This window comes from Scyliorhinus torazame, chromosome 6 (genome assembly GCF_047496885.1).
Source record: "Scyliorhinus torazame isolate Kashiwa2021f chromosome 6, sScyTor2.1, whole genome shotgun sequence".
Taxonomy (NCBI): Eukaryota; Metazoa; Chordata; class Chondrichthyes; order Carcharhiniformes; family Scyliorhinidae; genus Scyliorhinus; species Scyliorhinus torazame.
This window is the reverse complement of record NC_092712.1, coordinates 45,098,490-45,121,478: the sequence shown is the minus strand read 5'-3', so window position 1 is coordinate 45,121,478 and position 22,989 is coordinate 45,098,490. Positions and strand designations below refer to the sequence as shown.

General features: G+C 47.9%; 1 protein-coding gene across 2 annotated transcripts in view; it reads left to right on the top strand.

The window, feature by feature from the left end:
* Positions 1 to 22,989, top strand: part of LOC140424773 (5'-AMP-activated protein kinase subunit gamma-2-like) — a 584,455-nt gene that overhangs the window by 29,741 nt on the left and 531,725 nt on the right. The window lies entirely within an intron of this gene.

Sequence of the window (22,989 nt, the reverse complement as noted above, 5' to 3'; positions counted from 1 at the left end):
TGCTTAGCGAAGCCTTCCTGAATAACTTGCATCAGCTGCTCCGTTGACCGCTGGGTCGACAACCAGAGGACCAGTCCTCCGCCATGCTGTCTCCCGCTGCAGCTTCAGCCCAAGCCTCCTCTGTCTTTCTGTTTCTGCCTTTACGAGCACTTCTAGTCCTCTCCATGCACCGATGTGGGAATTCAGTACACAATTTCCTCTGTCTTCAGTTTTACAATTCAAGTCCGGTAGAAAATCAGGGGAAAAGATCCAAAAGTCCGACCCGAGCGGGAGCCACCAAATGTGCGACTTACTCCTTCATAGCTGCCACTGGAAGTCAGCACAGTACAATGTTAACAATCAAAATTTGCAATTTGAACAAGTAACAAATACAACAGTCAGTAAGTTAGATGTTCTGGAGGACGTTGATTCCTGTGTAGTTGTTGGTGAACCTCAGTCTGCTTTTCCGTGTTGACCGTAACCGGTGGTGTTATTGGTGAAGTTTGGATGTTGTCCGTTGTTGCCTCAACCCAATGTAGGATTTGCAGGTTGACTCAGTGTTGAACTGTCCTCCAGTGAGGTCCAGTCTTCCACAGTTGTTTCCGGCACTGTCAGGTTCTCAGCTATGTACAGACCTTCACTTGGTACAGTTTGTTGAGGATTCTCGGTTGATTCTGTCTCTGGCAACCTTGTTCTAGCTGCTAAAAGTTGATCAGTGTGTCTTCTCTACACACCACCATCCCGAGTTAGAACAATGTAGGAGACCAGGCCTGTTTGTGTTCAGGTATCCACTTCTCACTGGTGGCATAGCTCCTTGATAATACTTCCTGACCTTGCTGAAAAACATGGGGCTGGATCCTCTGCAGCCCCGCGCCAAAATTGCGGCTGGCGCCGGGGTGAAGAATCCAGCTTCACGCCGTAATTGGGCCCGGTGATTCTCCGGGCACCGAAAACTGGCGTCGCCGAGGAGTAAGCTGCACCGCTGGAGGACCATTGCCAGAGGCCCGCCCAGCAATCCTCCGCTCCTGACCGGCCTAGTTCCGGACGGCGTGGAACTAACCACCTATTGCTGGTCGGGATGCTGGCGTGGCGGCTGCAGGCCCAGTCCCCGGTCGCCCTGGTTGGGGGTGGGCGAATTGGAGTCTGGGGAGGTGGGGGGGGGGCCTTCTTCTAGGCGGCTGGCAAGTAAAGGCCCCTCCTCTGGCTCATTGCACAGGCTCCCACCCCCTCTGCCATTTTAGTTTAAACCTTCCCCAGCTACTGTAGCAAATAGTCCCCTCGGACATCAGTCCTCGTCGCGTGCCTCCATCAGACCCTGCGCCTCTCCCCTCGAGGTTTCATTCTCGCTGCATTCACTCCCGCGTTTTAGCTCTTTTTCTAACCTCTCTGATTGAAGGTGCTGCTCCTGAAGATTTCCAAAAGGGCTCTCATCCTTTGAGAACTTATTTAACCTTTAGGGTTGGGTTGTTAAACAAAGTCCGGTTACGGTAATTCTTCTTGTTGTTGGTATGTTCTTTGGACTTCAAATGTTGCTGTACAGAGTGAAATAAGAAAGAATATTGGTGTTGCAGATAGCACTCTGAGCAGCTCCAACTCTTTTCATTTGGAACAACTCCCATCATTACATCCTTCATGAAGGGCTGGTTTAGCACAGTGGGCTAAACAGCTGGCTTGTAATGCAAAACAATGCTAGCAGCGCGGGTTCAATTCCCGTACCGGCCTCCCCGAACAGGCGCCGGAATGTGGCGACTAGGGGCTTTTCACAGGGGTTTGTTTAGCACAGTGGGCTAAACAGCTGGCTTGTAGTGCAGAACAATGCCAGCAGCGCGGGTTCAATTCCCGTACCGGCCTCTCTGAACAGGCACCGGAATGTGGCGACTAGGGGCTTTTTACAGTAACGTCATTGAAGCCTATTTGTGACAATAAGCGATTATTATTATTATGAGTGCTAGCTCCTTTTGCTCCTGTTGTTGCCATTGTTTACAATCCGCAATACTTTTATTCTTGCTGACCCTTGATGCATGAAGGAAATCAGCAGCTCTTTTCCCAAACTGAATGTTCTTTCCGATGAACTCAGCAGCTGCTACTTTCTGTTCCTTTAGGCTTTTGGTTGGGCCCGCTTCGGTCTCCAACATGAGATTCACCGTGGCCCAGCTTAGCTTGATTCTCTCCAGCCAGGTTCTCCCCATTACAGACAAGGCTGCAGTTTGTCCATTTCGCTGTACATTGACCTCGAGACAGCCCCATCAATGGCACTACTTCCCCGGTGTAGGTTTTAACTATTATCTTTGAGGGTTTTAAGGTGATATGTCGTAGCTTCTCTTAGTAAACAATTTCTCATACCAATGAAACAGCTGTGTCAGTATCCACCTTCATTTCGACCTGTTGTCTGTCCAGTAAAGGAGTGACTCGGTAACGTCCCCCAATGGCCAGAATGTTCAACAACAGCTCGTCATCTGACTGAGAGTCTGGTCCCTTTTCATATCACCATGGATACTCTTCCCTCTATTCGATTTTTCACTTTGTGTTTGGTTCTTGCTTTTTATCATTTTTATTTGAATCTTTCTGCTTCTTTCTCCAACACACACAGTCAATGTGCCCCTTTTTACCACAATTCCTGCATTTTGCACCTTTACTCCAGCAATCAGTTGCTGCATGCCCAGTGTTTGCATATAGATGGCTATTTCGAACCTGTGTCATTGTTTGGGCTTCAGCCGATACCACTTTTTACCACAATTCCTGCATTTTGCACCTTTACTCCAGCAATCAGTTGCTGCATGCCCAGTGTTTGCATATAGATGGCTATTTCGAGCCTGTGTCATTGTTTGGGCTTCAGCCGATACCTTATGGACTTTAGTGCTCGAGTTTAATTGTAGCGCTTCCTTACCGGCTCGCATTCAAGTCCTCTCCAAATTCACAGAATTCAGCCATTTCTTTAAAGTAACTACAAACTGTGTGATTGATTCACTTTCCTGCTGGTTACGTTTGTGGAAGCTGAACTTCTTGGCGATGAACAAGGGTTTCGGTGAGAGGTGGCCCTGCAATATCTCAACTATTTCACCGTACGTTTTCGAGCCAGGTTTTTCTGATTGCACCAGACTTCACAGCAGGTTGAATGTTCTCTATCCATTGTGCTGAGGAAGGTCGGGACTACTATGTCTGCCGCCATGGGCAGCACGGTAGCATGGTGGATAGCACAATTGCTTCACAGCTCCAGGGTCCCAGGTTCGATTCCCCGCTGGGTCACTGTCTGTGCGGAGTCTGCACATTCTCCCTGTGTCTGCGTGGGTTTCCTCCGGGTGCTCCGGTTTCCTCCCACAGTCCAAAGATGTGCAGGTTAGATGGATTGGCCAAGCTAAATTGCCCTTAGTGTCCAAAATTGCCCTTAGTGCTGGGTGGGGTTACTGGGTTATGGGGATAGGGTGGAGGTGTGGACTTGGGTAGGGTGCTCTTTCCAAGAGCCGGTGCAGACTCGATGGGCCGAATGGCCTCCTTCTGCACTGTAAATTCTATGTAATTCTCTGTAATTTTGTTTGCCTGGAAACAATTATTTGAATCTTTCAGTGTATGAGCTCCAGCGCTCGATGCCTTCATCGTACGGTCCCAGGGTGCCATAACCTCCCACCATTTTTACTATGGGAAGGTTTGCGCAAGCACCATGCGGTGCCAAGTTTTTAGCACTACTCTTCTTTCTTTTTTCCTTTCAAACAAGATAACCCTGTTCCGTTCTGCAAGGGATGTTGCAAAAACTCCCCCAGCTCTCAATTAATTGTTGCAGTGTATTTCATACTTTACTTGCTAATCACAGTAGAGAGAGCACTGTTCCCGTCTGGGCAGAGCACGTGGCAAGTTCCTTTTAGATGCTAAAGCAGCACTGGAGTGCAAACCAGCATGAAGATGGCCTGTTTTTATGTTCCCCTATTCAAGCTTCTGAAAACAGTTACCTAATTAACAAGCTGCAGCTCCAAGCAGAACCAGTACACCCCTGATTTAAAACTCAAACTCCACTTCCCCCATCCCAAAGAGCAACTTTTAGTTAATTCCTAAATTAAAGAAAAGACTAGGCTTTAGATAGAAATTATTCCTAAAAACACCCTCACTCGCCAAACATCAGCACTGTAATGTAGCCCGAAGCCGCACTCCAGTGCATAAAAGGGCAACATTGAAATCAGCCAGAACATAGCTTCTTGGGTCCTCTTCCTGTGTTGTATTTCTTATTGATTCTCTATGGCAAAGGTAATATTCATTACTGAGGTCCAGTTGCCCTTGAGGGAGTGTACGTGGTGAGTCTTCTTCGTGAACCTCTACGGTACCCGGAGTGAAGGCATTCCCAAAGTGCTGTCAGCGAGGGAATTGTAGGATTTTTATGATGAAGGAATGGCACATGTTGGGATTGTGAAGGGGCTGGTTTGGAGGCTACTGTTTAACACCAATGCCCTCGATTGCCTGCTCCATTAGTTAACTAACTTGCATGACGTTGAGTTTGAAATCTCAATCGACATTATTCACTGGTGACGGGTCCACCCATTGAGAAGATGCCAGCGTTATTCACAGTCACACCGGGGCACCACAGACATGCCTGGACCTAATTACTGGCTCTCCTAAAGAGGATCTATTTCATAGATTATCATAGAATTTACAGTGCAGAAGGAGGCCATTCGGCCCATCGAGTCTGCACCGGCTCTTGGAAAGAGCACCCTACCCAAGGTCAACACCTCCACCCTATCCCCATAACCCAGTAACCCCACCCAACTCTAAGGGCAATTTTGGTTCCAATATTCCAATGCCAGTATGACCATTTGAAGCGGGAACGTAATCTCTTGTTCATTATATGGCGTCACTCCCTCTATCCCTTGTTAACCTTTTTTCAGAGAGATGTGATTAAAGCTTACGCAGGTTTCAGATTTCCACCCATCATAACTACAGGTTTCAAATGTTTGGCCTTTTTTATCCAGAGAATTCGCTTCAAATTCATTAGACAATGTGTCATGTGAGAGCACCTTTAAGAAATGGGTGTTTATCTGTGATGTCAGAGTGTGGGTGGAGCTAGGCTGTCTGTCAGTTTTTTTATTTTTGTTTTAGGCTGTTTGCTGCAGGGTGTGTTTTAGTTTCGTTTTCAGAGCTGGGTAGCTGCAGTCACAGCCAGAAGGTGTATGAGTCTCTCTGTAATCTAAAAACTGTAAATCGATCCTTTGGTGATGTAAAACTAATAACTGCTCTCAGTAGTGACTTTAACCTGATGTGCTTCTGTTAAAAGTTATTTTTTAAGTCTTATGGATGTTAAAAGGACAGTTTAAGGGTTACTTAGTGTTGTATTCTTTGGGGATTGTATTTGAATTAATGGTTGCTAAGATATTCACTGTATGTTTTAAAAAGGTTAACTTGAGTTCATAGAATAAACATTGTTTTGCTTTAAAAAATACTTTTCCATTTCTGCTCTACCACACCTGTAGAGTGGGCCGTGTGCTCCCCATACCACAATCTGTGGGTCAGGTGAACTCCATGATACACTTTGGGGTTCGCTAAACCCTGGCCCATAACACAATGTATAGCCTTCAGCCGGACCCTGCATCAAGTTTGCCACTTGTGTGTAAAAGATAGATTCAGAGGAAATGGATTGTAGGCTGGCACTTGCTGTAATTTCAGGAGTTAATGGGTTCACTGAGTGATATGTATAATCCATGTGGATGGGTATGGGAAATCTGTCTGAAGAACGTTACGGATGACTTGTGCAGAGAAGTGATAAGAACATAAGAACTAGGAACAGGAGTAGGCCATCTGGCCCCTCAAGCCTGCTCCGCCATTCAATGAGATCATGGCTGATCTTTGTGGACTCAGCTCCACTCTCTTGCCTGTACACCATATCCCCGAATCCCTTTATTCTTTAGAAAGGTATCAATCTTTTTCTTAAAAACGTTTAAAGAAGGAGCCTTAACTGCTTCACTGGGCAAGGAATTCCAGAGATTCACTACCCTTTGGGTGAAGAAGTTCCTCCTAAACTCGGTCCTAAATCTACTTCCCCTTATTTTGAGGCTATGCCCCCTAGTTCTGCTTTCCCCGACCAGTGGAAACAACCTGCCCGCATCTATCCTATCTATTCCCTTCATAATTTTATATGTTTCAATAAGATCCCCCCCGCAGCCTTCTAAACTCCAATGAGTACAGTCCCAGTCTACTCAACCTCTCGTCATAATCTAATCCCCTCAACTCTGGGATCAATCTAGTGAATCTCCTCTGCACTCCCTCCAGTGCCAATATGTCCTTTCTCAGGTAAGGAGACCAAAACTGAACACAATACTCCAGATGCGGCCTCACCAACACCCTATACAATTGCAGCATAACCTCCCTAGTCTTGAACTCCATCCCTCTAGCAATGAAAGACAAAACTCGATTAGCCTTCTTAATCACCTGTTGCACCTGCACACCAACTTTTTGCGACTCGTGCATCAGCACACCCAGGTCCCTCTGCACAGCAGCATGTTTTAACATCTTACCGTTTAAATAATAATCCATTCTGCTGTTATTCCTCCCAAAATGGATACCTTCACACTTGGCAACATTGAATTCCATCTGCCAGACCTTAGCCCAGTCACCTAACCTATCCAAATCCTTCTGCAGACTTCCGGTATCCTCTGCACTTTTTGCTTTACCACTCATCTTAGTGTCGTCTGCAAACTTTGCCACATTGCACTTGATCCCCAACTCCAAATCATCGATGTAAATTGTGAACAGCTGCGGGCCTAACACTGATCCTTGAGGGACCCCACTAGTTACAGGTTGCCAACCAGAGAAACACCCATTTATCCTCACTCTCTGCTTTCTGTAAGTTAACCAATCCTCTACCCATGCTACCACTTTACCCTTAAAGCCATGCATCTTTATCTGATGCAGCAACCTTTTGTGTGGCACCTTGTCAAAAGCTTTCTGGAAATCCAGATATACCACATCCATTGGTTCCCCGTTATCTACTGCACTGGTAACGTCCTCAAAAAATTCTACCAAATTAGTCAGACACGACCTACCCTTTATGAACCCATGCTGCGTCTGCCCAATGGGACAATTTCCCTCCAGGTGCCCCGCTATTTCCTCCTTAATGATAGATTCCAGCATTTTCCCTACAACCGAAGTTAAGCTTACCGGCCTATTACCCGCTTTCTGCCGACCTCCTTTTTTAAACAGTGGTGTCACGTTTGCTACTTTCCAATCCTCTGGGACCACCCCAGAGTCTAGTGAATTTTGATAAATTATCACTAGTGTGTTTACAATTTCCCTAGCCATCTCTTTTAACACTCTGGGATGCATCCCATCAGGGCCAGGAGACTTGTCTACCTTTAGCCCCATTAGCTTGGCCAATACTGCCTCCTTAGTGATTACAATCATCTCAAGGTCCTCAGCTATCATATCTTTATTTCCATCAGTCACTGGCATGTTATTTGTGTCTTCCACTGTGAACACTGACCCAAAAAACCTGTTCAGCTCCTCAGCCATTTCCCCGTCTCCTATTATTAAATCTCCCTTCTCATCTTCCAAAGGACCAATATTTACCTTAGCCACTCTTTTTTGTCTTGTATATTTGTAGAAGCTTTTACTATCTGCTTTTATGTTCTGAGCAAGTTTACTTTCATAGTCTACCTTACTCTTCTTTATAGCTTTTTTAGTAGCTTTCTGTTGTCCCCTAAAGACTTCCCAGTCCTCTAGTCTCCCACTAATTTTTGCCACTTTGTAATTTTTTTCCTTCAATTTGATACTCTCCCTCACCTCCTTAGATATCCACGGTCGATTTTTCCTCTTTCTACCGTCTTTCTTTTTTGTCGGTATGAACCTTTCCTGAACACTGTGAAAGATCGCTTGGACGGTTCTCCACTGTTCCTCAACTGCTTCACCATGAAGTCTTTGCTCCCAGTCTACCTTAGCTAGTTCTTCTCTCATCCCATTGTAATCGCCTTTGTTTAAGCACAAAACACTAGTGTTTGATTTTACCTTCTCACCCTCCAACTGTATTTTAAATTCCACCATATTGTGGCCGCTCCTTCCAAGAGGATCCCGAACTATGAGATCATTAATCAATCCTGCCTCATTACACAGGACCAGATCTAGGACCGCTTGTTCCCTTGTAGGTTCCATTACATACTGTTCCAGGAAATTGTCCCGGACACATTCTATAAACTCCTCCTCAAGGCTGCCTTTACCAACCTGGTTAAACCAATCGACATGCAGATTAAAATCGCCCATGATAACCGCTTGATGAGGCCAAAGTATTAAAAAATTAGTTGGATCTACTGGATTTTGCAACAATCGTCCCTTCACTGTGCATTTTGGGTCATGTTGCGAGCTCAGTGTTCTGGTTGCAATCTCCAGCCTCTTAATGCCCAGCTGTGTGATTTATTTGCTTGAGCGTATAGATAGCGCTGGCCAAAGCATGGGGTGCATTGGAAAGCAGCCAGGACAGGATGTCATACTCCGACGTGTCCGCGAAAGAGCCAGGAGAACAAAGAAAGAACTTGGGCTGGATTCCCCGTACCTGAGTCTAGGTGCTGATGCCAATGGGGGATCCGTGGGGTTGCACGTCGGGAAAATCGGCGCCACACCCGCAGTGATTTGGCTACCGGTGAGGGGCTAGCATGCGCGACATGGACACCAGCAGAACACAGGAAAAACGGTGCGGGAATCGCTGGGTCTGTGATAAGACACTCGCAGGGCTGACAAGCTGCAGCCGTGCTTAGACTGTACATCCCGCACACACACACACACACACACACACTGATCGCGGCTAGACAGATAGCACTGGCTGTGCTGGAGCACCCATACAATTGACAGGTCGACTAGGGCCAGAGGGCACCTAAGGAGGTGCCCCTGGGGGTGGGGGGGGGTCACCTACATGGCCCAAGGCACCAGGCAAATAGTAGTCTGTCAGCGGCATGCGCAGCCGCATGGCTGCCTTGCCGGCTGCGGTAATGGTGTGCGTACCCGTCCACCCCGACCCCACAGCCCACCTCCTGGCCACCCCCCATTACTCCCCCCAGCCCTGGCAGAAGCCTCCCGGCCAGCGGCATGACTTGCTGAATTTGGTGGTACTGGACATTGTCCATATGCTCTCTCTCTCTCTCTCTCTCTCTCTCGCTCTCTCTCTCTCTCTCTCTCTCTCTCTCTCAGCAGCCACCACACCAGGTTCATGACCATTGAGAGCATGCGTGGAGAGGGCCATTGGGAACTTGGCCCATTGGAGGCGGAGCATCGCGGGTGGACCCGCTAATGAGATGCGAACAGGGTTGCAACACTTCCGTGGCGTGCTTCACAATGACGCTGTTTTTGAGTAGGCAGAGCATTGCGATTCGGCGTCAAACAGGCGCCTGCCGCGATTTCGGTGTCGGGAGCTATTCTTCGCCCGATCGCACGCCCCGATTCCGACATTGGCCAATGGAGAATCCCGCCCCTTGTCTTTGAAACAGCCACCCCTCTCTTGGCTTCAGGATGTCCCAAAGTGCTACACTATCAATGGAGTACTCTTTTTAAGCGTAATCACTGTCTGAAGTAGGGCGCATTGAAAGTGAATTCATTTTCTGGGAGCAAGTTGTAGTCCATAATGTGAAACAACTCGAGGCAGCAAGTGGCGTGGAGGAAAGATGAGCGACAAAGTGTACTCGGAAATGGTACATTACTTGAGGTGCTGATTTGTGGGTCAGAACTAAAGTGCACATCCCTGAGTGTGACACTCAGCGGGACAAAGTTCCTCAGCAGCCGCAAGCAAAATAATAAAAGATTATTGATTTTCATGATTCCAAATGTCGCTATTAGATGCTGAAGTGCAAGAATTAACAGAAATCTGCTGAAATCGGCTATCGACAAAACAGATAATGGCCGCAATTCTCCCAAAATATTACCAAGGGCGCAATCTACCTGAATGGGAATAGTATCCCATTAGTCGGATGTTTTCTGCGCTCGGAAACACCCTGCTATTGAGCAGCCATCCGGGTGGATTGGGAGCCTCAGCGGGGAACGCATGGCCGAGACCGCGCTGAGACCCGTTTTCTGCACTGGGGAGCTTCGCTCACCGGAACTCCCCAGTGCAGGGAGAAATTGGTGCCTTCTCGATTGCTCAACCCACCAACGTTACCCCCAGAACCCCCTAGCTTCAATTCACTAATAAGCGGGTCCATGGCACCATGGCAGTGCCATCTGGGCACATGGTGCCAGGCTGGCATTGCCATGTGGCACTAGCAGTGCCAGGGTGCCATCCTGGCCAGAGGCAAGTACCTGGGGGCCTCCGATCCCCATGAGTGTCGTTCCGCCTGGTCCCCGTTTATGGCGATCAGCACTAAACTGCACTCGCTGAGGTCTGTAAGGCAAGGGGGTCCGCTCTCACTCCTTGACTACATCTCGGGAATGCATATCAAAGTGAGACTAGCTGTCTCACTCTAATATGCAGGTTTGACTGAAAGTGATCCCACCCACAATAACGCACTTCTTGTGAGATCGCGTTAAATCTCGGAAGGCGTGGCGAGCCAGATAGATCCCGGAAGAGGGATTTACCAGCCGCGCCGCACTGCTTTCCGGCGCAACGTGGCCTGTAGATCGCGCCCCAAGTGTCATCTCCGGCGGGGAACGCTGTGAGATCCCCGCCAGGTGGATCAGGCGGGATCCCGATCACAATCCGCCCGTAAGTACTCATTTTTTGGAGAGGAGGACCCTTCCCACCCCACGACAAGGGGAACACACCCAACCCCTGACTACAGAGGGGCAACCTACACCCCACCACTATATGTTTGCCCCCCCCTACACCATGCAGGCATCAGGGTGACCCAAACAACCCTCCCAATCCTCGCCAGCATCAATTCCCGCCCACCCCCATCCTCGATCGCATCATTTCATCCCCCTCACGGCCTCGCTGGCATCACCCTCCCCCTTTTAATCGCTGGCATCAGACTCCATGCCCCCCACCCCCCCACAAAATTAGCAACATTCCGCTATGTGGTCACCAAATGCCCTGCCCCCTTCAGGCCTCCTTTCCATTCCATGCCCCATGGCAGTGCCGTGTTGGCACTGCCGGGGTGACAGGTTGGCGCTGCCCTGGCACGGGGCTAATATGGCCTCCTACCCCTCCCCCGGCGTGGTCATCATGTCTGGTCTCTGGTTAGGGAGACCAGTAGTGATTCTTGCCCGCGCCACGTCACGGCAGCAGGTGGGAACATTGCACATTCCTGGGAGACTCAGCATCAAACCGACTTTGCATAATAAAATCTGTTTAACTGCACGGTAATCAGAGGGTGTTAAACTGATTATGTCTGCTGGGGGCTGAGGGTGGGGGGGGTGGGGAGGGGGGGGGGGGGGAACATTGCAAACTGGTGCCTGGTGCAAATCCCGTTTTGGGGCCCTCCCCATATAATCTTTTATTATTGTCACAAGTAGGCTTACATTAACACTGCAATGAAGTAACTGTGAAAATCCCCTAGTTGCCACGTTCCAGCGCCTGTTCGGAGACACTGATGGAGAATTCAGAATGTCCAATTCACCAAACAGTCTTTCGGAACTTGTGGGAGGAAACCGGAGTACCCGGAGAAAACCCTCGCAGACACGTGGAGTACGTGCAGACTCCGCAAAGACAGAGACCCAAGCCGGGAATCGAACCTAAGACCCTGGCTCTGTGAAGCAACAGTGCTAACCACTGTGCTACCGTGCCGCCGCTATTTTCCCCACATAGCAGGATTTGTGCCGGGGGCATCGCGGCCGGAAATCGCCCCCATGTTAAAGTTTCAGGTGTGGAGGGCGGGATTCCCCCATCCCGCGGCAGAGTGTCCACGCCGTCGTAAACAGGCCGTTGCCAGGAGTAATTCTGGCCGCTACAGGGGACCAGCACGGCGCTGGAGCGGTTCGCGCCGCTCCAGCTGCCGGTCCCGGCGCAAACTGGGCGCCGCGGGATCCGTACATGTGCAGTGGCGCCGGCGCCACACGCGCATGCGTGGTGGCCTCCTTCAACGCACCGGCCCCGATGCAACGTAGCGCAGGAGTACAGGGGCCGTCGCGCGGGAAAATAAGCTGGGGGACAGAGAGGCCAGCCCACTGATCGATGGGCCCCGATCGCGGGCCAGGCCGCATCGGAGCCCCCCCCCCCCAGGCCGCCACCCGACCCTTGTACGCAGAGTTCCCACCGGCTGCGAGCTGGTGTGGACGGAGCCGGCGGGACTTAACGTTTTATCTACGGCCGTTCGGCCCATCCCGGGCCGAGAATCGGCGGGCCGGCTGCGTAGAGCGGCCCGTGACCGGCGCCACACCAACCGTGCCGGCATCGCGGGGGGGGGGGGGGGGGGGGGCATGGCCCGTTCGTGGGGATTCTCGTGGCCAGCCCAGGGCTGAGAGAATCCTGCCCAGAACCTTTAGTCAGAACTAGCAGATGAACGGTATTCCCTCCCTTTGTAAATGCTCACCTGTACTTTCGGGTCTAATAGAAGTTCTACACCTGTAACGTTAACCCATCTATGCCCTTTACAGGTGCTGTGTCCTGCTGTATATCTCCAGCGATTTATGTTTTTAGTCTCAGATATCCAGCAATTGCAGTTTTTTCTAAAAGATATGTTTTACTCCAGAAATCGGTGGACAACCACCTGAGTTACCAGCGCTGCATCTGTCAGTGATCTGCTGAATGTAAATCAGCCCAAATAGAGAATGGCATTGTCAGCTTTGACACTTGATTGCAACAGTTTCACAAGCTCCTGAAAACGATAAGAGTTCCATTACTCATGTAATGGCATGTGTGCACTGTCACAGCATCTGCACCAGAAAGCATACTCTCACCAAGTTCAATAAATAAGTGGAATATAGGTGACCATTCCCCTAGAAATTGTGGATTACATAGAACATAGAACATAGAACAATACAGCGCAGTACAGGCCCTTCGGCCCACGATGTTGCACCGAAACAAAAGCCATCTAACCTACACTATGCCATTATCATCCATATGCTTATCCAATAAACTTTTAAATGCCCTCAATGTTGGCGAGTTCACTACTGTAGCAGGTACGGCATTCCACGGCCTCACTACTCTTTGCGTAAAGAACCTACCTCTGACCTCTGTCCTATATCTATTACCCCTCAGTTTAAAGTTATGTCCCCTCGTGCCAGCCATATCCATCCGCGGGAGAAGGCTCTCACTGTCCACCCTATCCAACCCCCTGATCATTTTGTATGCCTCTATTAAGTCTCCTCTTAACCTTCTTCTCTCCAACGAAAACAACCTCAAGTCCATCAGCCTTTCCTCATAAGATTTTCCCTCCATACCAGGCAACATCCTGGTAAATCTCCTCTGCACCCGCTCCAAAGCCTCCACGTCCTTCCTATAATGCGGTGACCAGAACTGTACGCAATACTCCAAATGCGGCCGTACCAGAGTTCTGTACAGCTGCAACATGACCTCCCGACTCCGGAACTCAATCCCTCTACCAATAAAGGCCAACACTCCATAGGCCTTCTTCACCACCCTATCAACCTGGGTGGCAACTTTCAGGGATCTATGTACATGGACACCTAGATCCCTCTGCTCATCCACACTTTCAAGAACTTTACCATTAGCCAAATATTCTGCATTCCTGTTATTCCTTCCAAAGTGAATCACCTCACACTTCTCTACATTAAACTCCATTTGCCACCTCTCAGCCCAGCTCTGCAGCTTATCTATATCCCTCTGTAACCTGCTACATCCTTCCACACTATCGACAACACCACCGACTTTAGTATCGTCTGCAAATTTACTCACCCACCCTTCTGCGCCTTCCTCTAGGTCATTGATAAAAATGACAAACAGCAACGGCCCCAGAACAGATCCTTGTGGTACTCCACTTGTGACTGTACTGCATTCTGAACATTTCCCATCAACCACCACCCTCTGTCTTCTTTCAGCTAGCCAATTTCTGATCCACATCTCTAAATCACCCTCAATCCCCAGCCTCCGTAATTTTTGCAATAGCCTACCGTGGGGAACCTTATCAAACGCTTTGCTGAAATCCATATACACCACATCAACTGCTCTACCCTCGTCTACCTGTTCAGTCACCTTCTCAAAGAACTCAATAAGGTTTGTGAGGCATGACCTACCCTTCACAAAGCCATGCTGACTATCCCTGATCATATTATTCCTATCTAGATGATTATAAATCTTGTCTCTTATAATCCCCTCCAAGACTTTACCCACTACAGACGTGAGGCTCACCGGTCTATAGTTGCCGGGGTTGTCTGCTCCCCTTTTTGAACAAAGGGACCACATTTGCTGTCCCCAGTCCTCTGGCACTATTCCTGTAGCCAATGATGACATAAAAATCAAAGCCAAAGGTCCAGCAATCTCTTCCCTGGCCTCCCAGAGAATCCTAGGATAAATCCCATCAGGTCCCGGGGACTTATCTATTTTCAGCCTGTCCAGAATTGCCAACACCTCTTCCCTACGTACCTCAATGCCATCTATTCTATTAGCCTGGGGCTCAGCATTCTCCTCCACAACATTATCTTTTTCAAAATTCTGGATTACCAGAATTAGTGGGAGAAACCTTTAAGTATCAAAGATGCTGGATAATGTAGCCTGAAATTATATATGCCCCAGCCAATATTCATCACTCCACTAACATAATTAAAAAAAGATTGCCTGGTCATTAACTCATTGATGTTTTTGGGTTCTTGCTGTGTTTCCTACATTTCAATAGTGACTTCTCATTCGGCTGAGAAGTGCTTTGGGACATTGTGATGTTGTGAAAGGTGCTACACAAATGCAAGTCTTTGCCTCCGTGAAACCGAAAATCCACATGCAACAGCATTGTATTCATCATTGCAACAAAACCGCACTCAAGTTATGCATTGACTAAAACAACTTTGATGATTCTTGGCTTCTGAAACAGCCACTCGATCTGCATCAGATTACAGCACCATAGCAGAAAATTGCTTTTAGATTTCCAAATATGATATCTGTAATTGATAGTTTCGGACTGTTTTGGTTACTCAGAAAGACTGCCCTTGACACGCCGCTAATAGGTTGTCCATTCAAGCAAGAAGGACCATATTCTCTCGGAATGGTACGCTACAACGGGAACCTGGTGTTAATAGATCTCTTTGTGCTCACATGCTAACATGGTAGAAAAAGAATGAAACAGTCAATGGAGATCATTGATTCTGGTGAAAAGTCCCTGCTCCAGTCCATTCTGACTGTTTCTATGCATATGTGTGTTAAATGTATAGAAAGAACCCTGGACATGCACCATCAAAATAATTGTCTTCATTCAGTCCAGAATATCTAGAATATTATGGGAGGCACGGTAGCACAGTGGTTAGCACTGTGGCTTCACAGCGCCAGAGTCCCAGGTTCAATTCCCGGCTTGGCTCACTGTCTGTGCGGAGTCTGCACGTTGCCTCTGTGTCTGCGTGGGTTTCCTCCGGGTGCTCCGGTTTCCTCCCACAAGTCCCGAAAGACGTGCTGTTAGGTGAATTGGACATTCAAAATTCTCCCTCAGTGTACCCGAACAGATGCCGAATGTGGCAACTAGGGGCTTTTCACAGTAACTTCATTGCAGTGTTAATGTAAGCCTACTTGTGACCATAATAATATAGATTATCAATTACTGTTATATTTGGAAATCTGAATAGTTTTTCTGCTATGGCACTGTAATTCAATGCAGATCGAGTGACTGTTGCTTATGCTGACTACAGGAATTAATCTTTCGAGACCCAGGCTGTTTAAGATTATTTTGGCCAGTACGTAACTGGAAGGCCGCTTTGCTTGCATTGATAAGTTCATAAGATACAGGAGCAAAATTAGGCCATTTGGCCCATCGAGTCTGCTCTGCCATTCGATCATGGCTGATCTCATCCTGGCCTCAACTCCACCGTCCTGCCCTTTTTCCATAACCCTTCAACCCATTACCAATTAAAAATCTGTCTTAACGCCTCCTTAAATTTACTCACTGGCCCAGCATCCACCGCAGTCTCGGGTAGCGAATTCCACAGATTCGCAACCCTTTGGGAGAAGTATTTTCTCCTCAACTCTTTTTCAAATTTGATTAATGCCATACTGTTTCCATTCAAATTTGCTTTTAGATTTTCCAGCGCAAAAGAGGCTTGCTATTTATATGGCACCTTCCACAACCTCACAATGCCCTTTGCAACCAGTGGGGTATTTTGAACCTAGGGCCCTAAAGGCCAGAGTCTAGAAGGAGGCCAAAGGCTAATTTTGGGAATTTTATCAGCCTGGGTTTAAGCTGATTGAAAGGGTGTGAGGGCGTTGAGGTTGTTTACGTCCCTGTCCTAGACTTCACAGGGATTATTCCTTTTTTTGTAAAAAAAATAAACTTTTATTTTTAAACTTGACATCTGAGGATTATTCAAATTTTTCCTTGCTTGAATCCGTTGAACGTGACACAGTTTGAATTATCAATGACTTATCAGGTCGACTTTCCCGACACAAGTTCTGTGGAGAGATCGCACTCCTATGGGATCAGCACATCTGTTTCAGCCTGGACATTATAGATTGCCTACTCAAAGATAAATCACTGTTTACAAAGTGGCTTTAGATCCCGTATGGGAAACCATCAAACAGCATAGCGTTTAAACTGATTTTAATTTGGCAACAAGATCAAAAACGGGTCATGTGCCAGCAGTTACTGGGATATGAGGAATGAGATTGCTGTTTGTAATTAAAAGGCAAGATTCACCTTTTGCACGGTATATCTTGAGAGATGTGCAAACCATAGAGATGAGCTGTAAAATTGCAACATAAAATCACCCTTGAGTATTGTCTTGGTAATCTCAACCATAAACATCCTAACATTAACAAAAACAATCTTATGAAATCATCACCTAATTCGGATTTCATTTATTAAAAGTCCGTCTTGTAAATTTTATTTTATTCGTTCATGGGATGTGCCAACATTTATTGCCCATCCCTAATTGCCCTTGAGGGGGCAGCTAAGAGTCAACCACATTGCTGAGGGTCTGGAGTCACATGTGGGTCAGACCAGGTAAGGACGACAGATTTTCTTCCCTAAAGGACATTACTGAACATTAATAGTCGGGTTTAAATGCCCTCCTTGTCATGATACCTTGCATTTTTGCTGCAACTGGGGAGATGGTGGTGTAGTAATTCAGGGGCCCAGGGCCGGATTGTTCCGTTCTGCCCTGCCTGTCGCGAGATCGCCACGGGCGGGACGCGGACCATGTCAAGGCCCATTGACCTGGGGTGGGAATTTCCGGTCTCCGGGCGGGTGTGGCCGGAGAATCCCATCCCCTGTCTAATCCTATGGGGAAATGGGTTCATATCCCATCACCGCATCTGGTGGAACTTAAATTCAATTAACAAGATCTCGAAGGTAAAGCTAGTTTCATTAATGATGACCATGAAGCTATCATCAATTGCCATAAAAAACCCATCTGGGTCACTAATGTCCTTTTGGGGAAGGAAATCCACTGTCCTTACCTGGTCTGGCCTACCTGTGACTCCAGACACAAAGCAATGTGGCTGACAACTGCCCTCTAAAATGGCAATTAGGGATGGGCGGCAGCTTTCCCAGTCACACCCATATCCCATGAAAGAATAAAGAATAAACAAAATTCCCGTTGAGTGTGAACAATTCATGTTTGTCTTATGAAAATCCCAGTCAGCTTCTTGGGCAGAGATGACCATACTTTTTCTGTTACTGACAAAGTGCATGTGCACAGGGAATCTATTTGCGTCATGGGCATGGTTTTTTGCTCCCAAGCGGGTGCACAGAGTCGGTAAATTTCCCATTCCGTGAATAAGCCCCAAGCAGCTAGAGTTTTGTTTGGCGGGGCGGGAGCAGGGTCCATGCTGGAGCTGGGCCTGCTGCACATGGAAACAGTTAGGTACCAAGGTGAACTGTTCAAAAGACCTGTCGTGGGACTTAGTCCAGTTGCAGTAAAAGTACTTGGGGCCCCAAGCCTCAAGCCAACCTATGCTCCCCGATCCACCCCGTGCCCTCTTATAGCTCCTATGCCAACTTAGTGGCAACTCATGCCCCCAACCTATCACTCTGCCCTTCCATCTACCTCAGGAGCCATTCTGAAATGGAATGATCTAAAGTTTAAGTATCTGTTACAACTTCATCAAATAAAAACTAGCTTTCATTGATAAAAGCCCATCCAATCCATTTAAATCCCTTGAAATACTTATTCCTTATTACATCCCACATCTGCAGGGATCCGAACCGTAGAGTCATTATGGCACAAAATGAGCCTTTGGGCCCATCAAGTCCAAACTGGTTCTCTGCAGAGGAATTCTGTCAGTCCCTTTCCCCCCGAGCTATCTCTACAGCCCTGCAAGTTTAATTGCCTCATGTGTCCGTCCCATTTCCTTTCGAAGACATTCATTGTCCCTGTTTCCACCGCTCTCGTAGGCAGCTAGCTCCAGTTCGTTACCTCTTGCTGTGTAAACCAAAATTCTTCTTCACATCTCTTGCCAAAAGCCTTTAAATCTGTGTCGTAGCCCTTGTACCATCAACTAATGGGAACCGCTTTTCTCTGTCTTATCTGAACCAGTTATAATCTTGTACATCTCTATCAAATATCCCCTCAAAGTCCATTGCTTCAAGGAGAATAACCCCCGCTTCTCCTTGTAGCTAAAATCCCTCATCCTTCGAACCACTCTGGTAAATCTCTGCAATGTTTCAAAGACTCCCACATTCTTCCTCGAGTCCAATGGAAAGCAATATGCTAGTCATGGTCTGACCAGAGCTTATAAAGATTCAGTGTTGTCTTCCCTTTTGTACTCAATGTCTCCATTTATAAAGTCCTAGTTCTTACCTGCTTTACTAATGACTCACTCTCTCAATGTGTCCTGTCACCTTCAAATATTGATGCACATGCCCCCACCCCACCACCCCCAGGTCCCTCTGTCCATTATGCCATTATGTCTATATTGCCCACTCTTACCCCTGATGTTAAAATGCATCACCTCTCAATTCCCTGTTTTAAATTCTACCCGTCACTTGTCTGCCCACTCAGCCAGCCTGTCTGTGTCCTCAAGAAATTGAAAACATGCTAGGAGTGGATTTTGACACACTCAGCGTGAGGCATTTGAAAAGAAACATGGCCCAGGAATCTGAGGCATGATTGCAGGCTGCCGTTTCTCCATTATTCCCCAATTCTAATGATGATCCTGTCCAATAAATACCTTGATACTGACTGGAGAGAGGGGGAAAATATGGTTTCACTGAACATAGACGCTATGGTTTTTATTTTTCATGCCAGATGTGTGGAGGTGGTGGTGTAGTGGCAATGCCATTGACCTAGTAATCAAGAAGCCCCGGGTTAAAGTTCTGGGAACATGGGTTCAAATCCCACCCATGGCAGCGGGTGGAATTTAAATTCCATCAATAAAAACATCTGGAATTAAAAGTTGGTCTCCATCATGGTGACCATGTCAACTATCCTCAATTGTCATTAAAACCCAGCAGGTTTAGGGAAGGAAATCTGCCGTCCTTACCTGGTCTGGCCTAAATGTGACTTTCGACTCACAGCAATGTGACTCTGAACTGCCCTCTGAAATGGCCGAGCAAACGACTAGGTTCAAAGGCAATTAGGGGTGGACAACAATACTTTGCCTTTCCAGCAACACCCACATCCCACAAAAGAACAGAGGGGAGGAAAGATGCAGAACAAAACATCATCTATGCTCCTGAAAATATGATTTAATTGCAACCTCAGAAAAATACATTTTCTTTGTTGCTCTTGGGATGTGAGGACCTCTGGCCGGTTAGTGTGTATTGTCAGTACCTAATTGACCTGAGGACATGTAGATCTGAAGCCACATGTAGGCCACACGGCAGTTAGAGCTGACCGATTCCTTTTGTCAAAGGACATTGGTGAAACAGTTGAGTTTTATAATGATCCAGTGATGACTCGCTATGGTAGTATTTGGATTTGGAACTAAATCCAGTATGGCAACTAGTCGACCATTACCCTGCACCAACGTGAATGTTTCTACGCATTGCACCAGATGTTCTTGGAAGTCATTTTAGAGCTCGTTTGGGGGGGGTGGGACACAAAATTATGGGTTGGGAATCGGCCAGATTTGTTTCACATTGATTTAGGAGTCTTCCAGAAGAGACTTTCAGGCCATTTGCCTTGGCTAGGTTCAGACCCAAGCCCCAGAGGTGAAGGGGTAACCTCCCCCTTCTCAAGGCACCAGAGTGATTCTCTGGACAAGTAGTTTCAAACTAAGACAAATGGCTTGGGTTTTCTCCAGGGAGCCAAATAAGTAACAGAGAAAATTGCTTGATATTTGAGTTCTCTTGTGTAATGTTTGGTCTTCATTAAAGGTGGGTCAAGAATACAATTGATGGCAGTAGTACGGCTGTGTGCTGACCTGCCCTCCATTTGGGTTGGGGAGGGCGGGGGGGGGGTTACTGTGGAGGAGGAAATACATGAAATAAATCTCTTTGGCAATATGTGACATGCTTGTAATAGTGAGAATGTGCAATAATTTGGGGTGCTGAATCAACAAAATACACAGTTCTTTATCAGGAAGTAACCATCTGTGGCTTTTGGAGGAAGCATTGCATGTCTTAGTACAGATTTAGTTCTGAAAGTACAAACTTTAGTTGCAGATAAGAAACTGAGCTAGAGATTTTTTAAAATGTTTTTTCGGGGGTGGGGGTCACGTGATGTGAGCGTGGGAGCGGTTGCTTTTCCGCAAGCTCCAGCTCTGCTCATCTTTTAATCCGTCATTTCATCCTGAACGTACATTCCTTACTAGTTTTTTTTGCGCCATGTCCCAGGAAGTTCTTGATTGGTCTTTGTGAGCGAGTGAGCAGAGGAAAATAAATGCTTCAATCCTCATTTATTTTTGTGGCGGTTGGAGTGAGCTGGGAGCGGCACAGTTGATGATGAGCGGGCTCTTGCCTCGGCGGTGCTGTGTGCAAGAGCTGAAGGCCGCCTTCGAAAATTATGCCTTGATTTTGGCTCTGCGGTGCAGGTTGTCAGAACTCACTTTGCGGGATTGCGGGGTACCTTTAGAGGAGCGGTGGCACCGCATGGGAGGGTTCGTGGACTCGAAAGAGCATTGCCCCTGGTTAGGGGCCATCTTTGTGTCATCAAAATCCTACTTGCATGGGTATCGGCGGATGGGGGCCGGGTGGGATGCCCATGAGCTTGGTCGCTGGTGAGAGATGGGAGGTGAATTCCCGATTGAGTTTGAGAATTGGCTGCCGTGCTTTGGTAATGTCGATTTGGAGGCTGGGTGCATCAGATTCGACGGAGCACAATGCATCCTACCTGCAAGGCCATGGGTCGGGAGGGCTCACCGACCAATGGTCCTATATCATTCTATTCCTCACGCTCATCGTGAGGGGCTGGAGGAGGCCAAGTGGGTCGAGTCATTACCATGGCCGGAGCCTAGGCTGTGGACTGCTTGGTCGCCGGAGAGATGGCGTGGTGGAAGTAATGGTGTCTCGTGCTTCGATCGATGGAATCCTCGAGAATTCCTGGAGAGTGCTCGGTGATCCTGCCTTATCCTTTGCTTTCTCGTACGGCATGGAAGATGTGGTTATCCTGCAATCCATTTGTGATTCCAGAGAATCCCTATAGTGCAGAAGGAGGCCATTTGACCCATAGAGCCTGCACCAACCCTTGGAAAGAGCACCCTACCTAGGTCCACTCCACCACCCTGTTCCAATAACCCAGTAATATCTCCCAACCGTTTGGACACTAAGGGCCAATTTATCCAGGCCAAGCCACCTAACCTGCACATCTTTGGACTGTGGGAGGAAACAGGAGCATCCGGAGGAAACCCACACAAACATGGGGAGAAAGTGTAAACTCCAGACTGACAGCGACCCAAAGTCGGAATTGAACCCGGGTCCTGGCACTGTGAGGCAGCAGTGCTTAACGTTCTTCAATAATCCTGATTGTGGCTGTCTGTTGTTTTTTTTCCTTGTTGTCTTTTTCCTGTAGGGCATTGTGAAAGTGAGCACGGTGGCCTTTGCTGTTGATTATCCTCATCCCATCATCCTGCATTAGTAAAATTATTCAGTCAATTATGGGAAGTGAATAGTTTTACTCCTTCTGGGAACTGTGGCTTATAACCCTTGTGTTTGGAGCAGGGGAGTGACCTTTGTCACCCACCCCTTGCCTTGTTTATGAAGAAGATGAGTGGAGCTGGGGCGGGTTGAAGAGTAGATGTGTATGATTGGCGAGGGTAGTTTGAGATTGAGGATAGTCCCTCCAAGTTAGATGCTAATCGGTTTTGGGTTTTTCTTTTGGATTTGTACATACTTTGAATTAAGAATCCATGTCTTCATCCTTCATTGGTCGGGGCAGGGTTTATATCCTGGAGAGGACTGGGTTCCTTCAATCTCCTTAATGAGGCTGGGTTTTTCCTTCTTCTTGTTTGGATTTCCCTTCGCATTCCTCCCCTGAGTTTGTGCGGTGGTTGAGGTGGGACGTTATTCTGGATATCTGCGACGGTGGCCGTTTGGGTGTTCCCTGTCGGGGGGGCGGGGTTTCCCCCCTCCTCTGGTCTTCTCATCATTCAGGTGAACATGGTGTTGGTCTTCTTATCCTGATCTGGCCCGGTGATTGGAGGGGGTCTCTGTTTGTGCCGGGGAGGAGGGAGTCAGCCCTCCCTCCCAGGGCACCTAATTATTGGCTGTCTTGATGATTCCTCTTCTCCTTGGGCAGGAACCCCTCCCTCTTGGCCGGGGCTGGATTAACCATCCTTTCACGGGGCATCGCTCTGGATGGGGTTGGAATGGATACGACTGGTGTGCTGGAGGACTTGGGGGAATAGTTTATCATGCCCCCCCCCCCAGGGGCTAGGGGTGTCCGTCTCCAAGCACGTGGAGTGCTGAGATTTGTTTCTGTGCCTTGGTGGATATCCTGTGGTTCCCCCTGGGGAGGTGGGTCCCCCCTTTTGTTGATTGAGCTGCCTGTTCTCCTCTGCACAGGTGGGTGTTGTCATCTGTTAGGATAGCAGGATGGGTCTCCTTTTTTTCCTCTTTTCTTTCCTTTCTTTTATGCCTTGGGAGG